This window comes from Sapajus apella, unplaced genomic scaffold (genome assembly GCF_009761245.1).
Source record: "Sapajus apella isolate SASKATOON/1434 unplaced genomic scaffold, GSC_monkey_1.0 scaffold72, whole genome shotgun sequence".
Lineage (NCBI taxonomy): Eukaryota > Metazoa > Chordata > Mammalia > Primates > Cebidae > Sapajus > Sapajus apella.
In genome coordinates this window covers 10,407,357-10,413,544 of record NW_022437012.1, presented here as the reverse complement: position 1 = coordinate 10,413,544, position 6,188 = coordinate 10,407,357, and the positions used below count along the sequence as shown (strand labels likewise).

Sequence of the window (6,188 nt, the reverse complement as noted above, 5' to 3'; positions counted from 1 at the left end):
CACCATGTTGGCCAGGCTGTTCTCAAACTCCTGACCTCAGGTGATCTGCCCACCTCAGCCTCCCAAAGTGCTAGGATTACAGGCATGAGCCGCCGTGTCTGGACAGGATTACTTTTTGAGAAGCCAGTTTAAAGATTCATGGATTGCAGACAAGCTGGAACTCCAGGGTAGCCCAGCAGAAATCCTAAAAGTCAGAAACTACAGTGCTTATAATCTCCCCTGTTAAGCTGTGAGAGTACTCATCTTGCTGGGAGCAGAAACAAAGTACTGGAGTTGTAGGAAGCAAAACAGAGTAGCAGCCTGTGTGTGCTCAGGTTGGTGTAAAGCAGTTTGAGGCTGAATTGATAATGAGGGAGTTTACTAGATCTAACAATCTCCGAATGCTTTTTACCCTGAAGTCTTCATCTGCTAGAGAAGAGTATGAGTGTGTGTGTGTGTGTGTGTGTGTGTGTGTGCACACACACACACACAGGTTCAATCCCCTACTTAGGTACAATCCCTAGCTCCACCATTCATTAACTTAGAAGTTTTAAGCCTCAATGTCATCTTCTGTAACATAGCAATGATGATGTTTATTGTTTCAACTCCATAGAGTTGTTGTAAGGCTTAAATGACATCAATCACGTCCTTTATGGACTAACCTAAGAACTAGTCAATAAATGTCAGCCATTGTTATTGTGAGAGAATATCATACCCAATTCAGTTGAGAATATATAATGTTACACCCTACCTTGGAAGAAAAATCCCTGCATCCTTTAGTAAGTGGCAGAAAAGAATTTAGCAGCACATAAATGCCAGGTAACCATAAGGAGTGCCCTGGCTCCACTTCCTCATGAGTATCTTTTAATAGTCCATGATTTGAAGTCTCTCACAGCTGGGTTTATTACCATTTGACTCCGACAAAAATGCAGTCCGTTTATGAAGCTTTTGCTTCAGAATACCACAGCATGTCTAGACAAGAAGTATGTTGTAATGTAAGGATTTCTGTCTGCTAGCACTTTCTCAAGGCTAAGTCTAAGAATGCAATCAGTTTGGTGGTAATCGATTGGATTCTCACTCTGTGACCTATATCCAGCTTTGAAAGGGGCCTTCTGGAACATTGAGGGGGTTACAAAGGCATGGTTCTCTTGGAGAAAGTCTGAGGGCATCAGGTGATCACAGTAGCTGTGCCAACCATGGAAGTGCATAGGGGTTCAGTAGCTTTAAAGCAGCAACTTGGAAGAGCATACTTGTTTTCCTTCCTGGATGAGACTGTCCTACTTTCAATTCTCTAAGCTAAACACACAGTGGATGGTTGCCTGGGTGACAACCTGTAAACTAAGCAGTCTCTTTGCAGCTAACTAAAGACTTTGTGCATGCAGGAGCAGCTTAATAAAGAAAAAATTTAAAAAGAAAAATTATTTGGGCTTTGCAACACTGTAAAGTCATTAAAGAAAAAAAATCTGAATCTCTGCTGTTTTTAAATGGATTCCTAGTTGAAGTGTGGGTTACAGCTGTCCCCGAAATCAGTGCCACAATGAATTAGGATGATGTTGGCTACTGTTTGGCTCGGTGTTTCTTCAACTGTGTACCACCTCCCTCAGCAAAACACAGCACAGGTAAGCCAAATCTCTGCTTTTCATCCCATTTTAGATAAACTGTATGGTGCAACTTCTTTACTCCCCAAAGTATGTATGTCCCAAAGGAGGAACACCAGGTAAACTGATAAAAGAAACTGTGTCCTAATCTCAAATAATGATATCCTTATAGTTGTAATAAACTATTTTTTACTTTTCAAATATTGAGATGATTTCCTCCAATACTCATGCAGGTACCTCTAGACCATAGGCTAAATTACTAATGACAAGAAAGTGTATGAAAAACATTTGCTTTCATTGAATTATATACCCAGGGGCAATCTTATAGTTTAATCATCCAAATATGTGTAAACATTACATGGTATGAATCTTCTTGTAACCAATCAGTATTGTGTGCATATGTTCTTAACCATGTTTTCTCAACGTGAACTGAGATTTCTGTTGCTTTAAATATTTATTACATAAGGTTCAAAATCAAATGTACAGCATAACAAAGGTTTTGGTTTTACCAGTAGATAAATCACGAATACAATTAAAAATAAAAAAGACTGGGCTTCTAGAAAACTCTGTGGAATGAAACGTTATTTCTAAAAAATCATTGGTCAAAACAATTCTAAATGGGGTGGGCATGGTGGTTCATGCCTGTAATCTTAGCACTTTGGAAGGCCAAGGCTTGTGGACCACCTAAGGTCGGGAGTTCGAGACTAACCTGGCCACAGGGCGAACCCCTGTCTCTACTAAATACAAAAATTAGCCAGGTATGGTGGCGGAGGCCTGTAATCCCAGCTGCTCAGAAGGCTGAGGCAGAAGAATTGCTTGAACCCAGGAGGCGGAGGTTGCAGTGAACCGAGATCATGCCATTGCATTCCAACCTAGGCAATAGAGCAAGACTCCATCTCAAAAAGGAAAATTTCTAAATGGAAAATTGAGAAATATTTTCTTTTTCTTTTTTTTTTTCTTTTTTTTTTTTTTTGAGACGGAGTTTCGCTCTTGTTACCCAGGCTGGAGTGCAATGGCGCGATCTCGACTCACCGCAACCACCGCCTCCTGAGTTCAGGCAATTCTCCTGCCTCAGCCTCCTGAGTAGCTGGGACTACAGATACCCGCCACCATGCCCAGCTAATTTTTTTGTAGTTTTAGTAGAGACGGGGTTTCACCATGTTGACCAGGATGGTCTCGATCTCTTGACCTTGTGATCCACCCGCCTCGGCCTCCCAAAGTGCTGGGATTACAGGCTTGAGCCACCGCGCCCGGCGAGAAATATTTTCTTATGAAAACGCTAAAATGGACATGTAACCATTGGAGGTCAGAAGAGGAAATAGAGCTCACTAATAAAAAGTGCTATGGGTTCGTGGCTAAGCCTAGGCAGCATAGTGAGACTGTCTCTACAAAAACAAAAAATAAAAATAACTAGCAGGGCATGGTGCTGTCTACCTGTAGTCCTAGCTATTCGGGAGGATAAGGTGGGAGGATCCCTTAAACGTAGAAGTTTAAGGCTGCAGTGAGCTATGATCGGGCCACTGTACTTCAGCCTTAAGGACAGAGTGTGACCCAGTCTTTAAAAAATAAAAATAAATTTTAAAAGCTGTGGTCTGTGCATGTTAACAGAAAAAATGAGCTGCATCTAGGAATTGTGCTATGTGGTCATTCAATCTCATTGTCTTCCTCCAGTGACTACCGACTATGTGAGACAATAAATGACCAAATAATGACCACATTGCCCAGTATTGCACTGATCTGATTTGATAACTTGGGGATTGTTGTTTAGTTAAATCTAAATTATTATATTTTATTTCAGATGATAGATGCCACTTATGAAATGCTCTCCCTTAAGGGTTACATGAAAAAGTTGAACCACAACTCCATGACATTGCTTGGTAATAACCTTGGGGGAAAAAATGTTTGAAGTTTTATTTCTACTTTATGAATAAGGTGTGATATAAATATCTATTTCTTGCCTTGGTGCTATTTGAATATCTGATCTTTAGCTTTATTAAAAGACAAGTTTTAATTATCCTTTATGAAAATATTTTCTTCCCCTCAAAATGATCCTGTAAATACTGTTGCATTTTCAAAAACAAATATATAAATCTAAGTTACAAAGCAATTTGTTGGGACAGATGTGTGTACTGCTTTTAATTATTTCTGAGGCCTTATTTTGAGTATATCACCTGCCCCTTCTGCCCTTAGTAAGGTCCCAAGTACACTGTTTATTAAATGCTAATGATTAAGATAATGATGATTAGGTGACAGCAATCAACCAAATGTCTACTTCTCTTAAAAGAGCTTTAAGAAAACAGGCATTACTGGTGGAAGTGTAAATTGATACAGCCATTCTGGAGGACAATCTGGCCGTACTTTGTGAAATTAAATCCATTCGACCCACTTGCCCCAGAGAAACATTTACAGGGTGCATAATAAGGCCCAAACAAGGATATTTATCATAGTGTTATTTGTGGAGCAGACAACTTAGATGTCCATCATCAAGGGAGTAATAAAACACAGTGAATATAAAACCAACAACCTTGTACATATAAGTACAAGGATAAAGCTTAAAAGTAAAGTGTTAACAAATAATTAACAAGCTCTAGAGCACAATATTATTTGTGTAAATCAAAAACCAATGTAATATAATAGCACTATATGCCTTATAAGGATATACTTATATTGAGGGTACCTCTCAGGCACATTAGATTGGGTTCTTATCAGACAGAGGGGATCAGAGCTGAAGGGAAAAAATAAAACAAGAGGAAAGCCTTACAGGGTCCAGTGTGGCTAGCAAGGAATAATGATCAGTTCATCCCCATCTACCTAAGGTCCAAACATGAAAATGGAAATAAGCCTATTCTGCAAATGCACCTTTAAATACTAGTTCCATTACATTTTTTTTTTTTTTGAGATGGAGTTTCACTGTTGTTGCCCAGGCTGGAGTGCTATGGCACGATCTTGGCTCACTGCAATCTCCGCCTCCTGGGTTCAAGCAATTCTCCTGCCTCAATCTCCCAAGTAGCTGGTATTATAGGCATGCGTCACCACACCTGGTTAATTTTGTATTTTTAGTAGAGATGAGGTTTCACCACGTTGGTCAGGCTGGTCTTGAACTCCTGATCTCTGGTGATCCACCTGCATCGTCCTCTCAAAATGAGGGAATTACAAGTGTGAGCCACTGTGTCTGGCCCCATTCCATCTTTTTGGGCAGTAGCACCCTCATTTCTCTGGCCAATGTCTGTGCTTCATTTTCTTCATCTATAGAATAGGGATAATAATACAACTGTTCTGATGGTGTTATTTGGAATTAAATAGAAAAAAACACCTGTAAAGCATTTAGAACAGCACAGGACACATAGCAAGCATTCAATACAAATTCGGCAGGATTGCTGTTGTTGTATTATTGTTATTATGTAACTTCACTTTGAACAAAGGTAGAAAAAGACTTGAGGAATTCATCCTCTATTACAAAGTATTCTGCTAGAAATTTGAAGGGAAAACTAATATCTATTCTAGGAAGTTTAAATCAAAGGGAGTAACAGGTAGTAATAATAAATGTCAATTAGAAAACAAAGTAAATAGCAAGAAATATTGTGGATTCTATTCTAATCACAAGATCTGTGTTTTTAGAAGTTGCCTGATGGGAGCCTCCCAGAGACAATAAAAAGGTCACAGGTTGCCCGGGGTTAGTGAGGAGGGAGGGATGAAAGGACAGAGCCCAGAGGATTGGGCCACAAAACTATGCTGCACGTGCTAAAATGGTGGATACCTTGGTCCAAACCCATAGAATGTACAACACCATGAGTGAACCCTAATGTAAACTATGGACTCTGAGTGATAATGCTGTGTTTGTAACTTTATCAGTTAACAAATGTACCATTCCGGCCGGGCGCAATGGCTCAAGCCTGTAATCCCAGCACTTTGGGAGGCCGAGGCGGGTGGATCACGAGGTCAAGAGATCGAGACCATCCTGGTCAACACGGTGAAACCCCGTCTCTACTAAAACTACAAAAAATCAGCTGGGCATGGTGGCGCATGCCTGTAATCCCAGCTACTCAGGAGGCTGAGGCAGGAGAATTGCCTGAACCCAAGAGGCGGAGGTTGCGGTGAGCCGAGATCGCGCCATTGCTCTCCAGCCTGGGTAACAAGGGCGAAACTCCCTTTCAAAAAAAAAAAAAAAAAAAAAAAAAAACAAATGTACCATTCTGGTGCAGGCTGTTGATGGTTGCCGTAGCAGATAGCGGAGAGGGAATATCTGTTCTTTCTTCCAAGTTTTGCTGTTAACTTAAAACTGCTCTAAGTAATAAAGTCAATTTTTTAAGTGTATTGAAAATTTCTTTTAAAAAAAGAGTCCCCAGCCTCATCCCAGATCTACTAAAGGAAAGTTGAAATCTTTATTTATAGCAAGGAAATATTTCTGCTCAAGCAAGTTCAGCACATGCACTGAGCTAAGGCCGCCATTTCTCTGAAAGCCGAGGAGACCAACCACACACACTTGTTTGTGTACTGGCTCTGTTGCTGACCTCATCTATTGTCTTTCTGTAAAAGGAACCACCTGCCTTCCCCAGCAATGGGTCCTCCCTCAGTTCCTGGCCCTCAACCTCCTAGACCTTTTCATTGCAT

The 6,188-nt window shown here is 40.5% G+C and overlaps 1 protein-coding gene across 4 annotated transcripts in view; it reads left to right on the top strand.

Annotated features, from left to right (window-relative positions):
* The first annotated feature begins 1,063 nt into the window (after positions 1 to 1,063).
* MAP3K19 (mitogen-activated protein kinase kinase kinase 19) overlaps positions 1,064 to 6,188 on the top strand; it is an 80,851-nt gene continuing 75,726 nt past the window's right edge. The window contains exon 1 of one of the 4 annotated variants that reach the window (XM_032250680.1): positions 1,064 to 1,598. The gene's annotated coding sequence lies outside the window, so the exon portion shown is untranslated. The remainder of the gene's footprint in view (positions 1,599 to 6,188) is intronic. The other 3 variants (XM_032250679.1, XM_032250676.1, XM_032250681.1) reach the window with 3 other exon arrangements.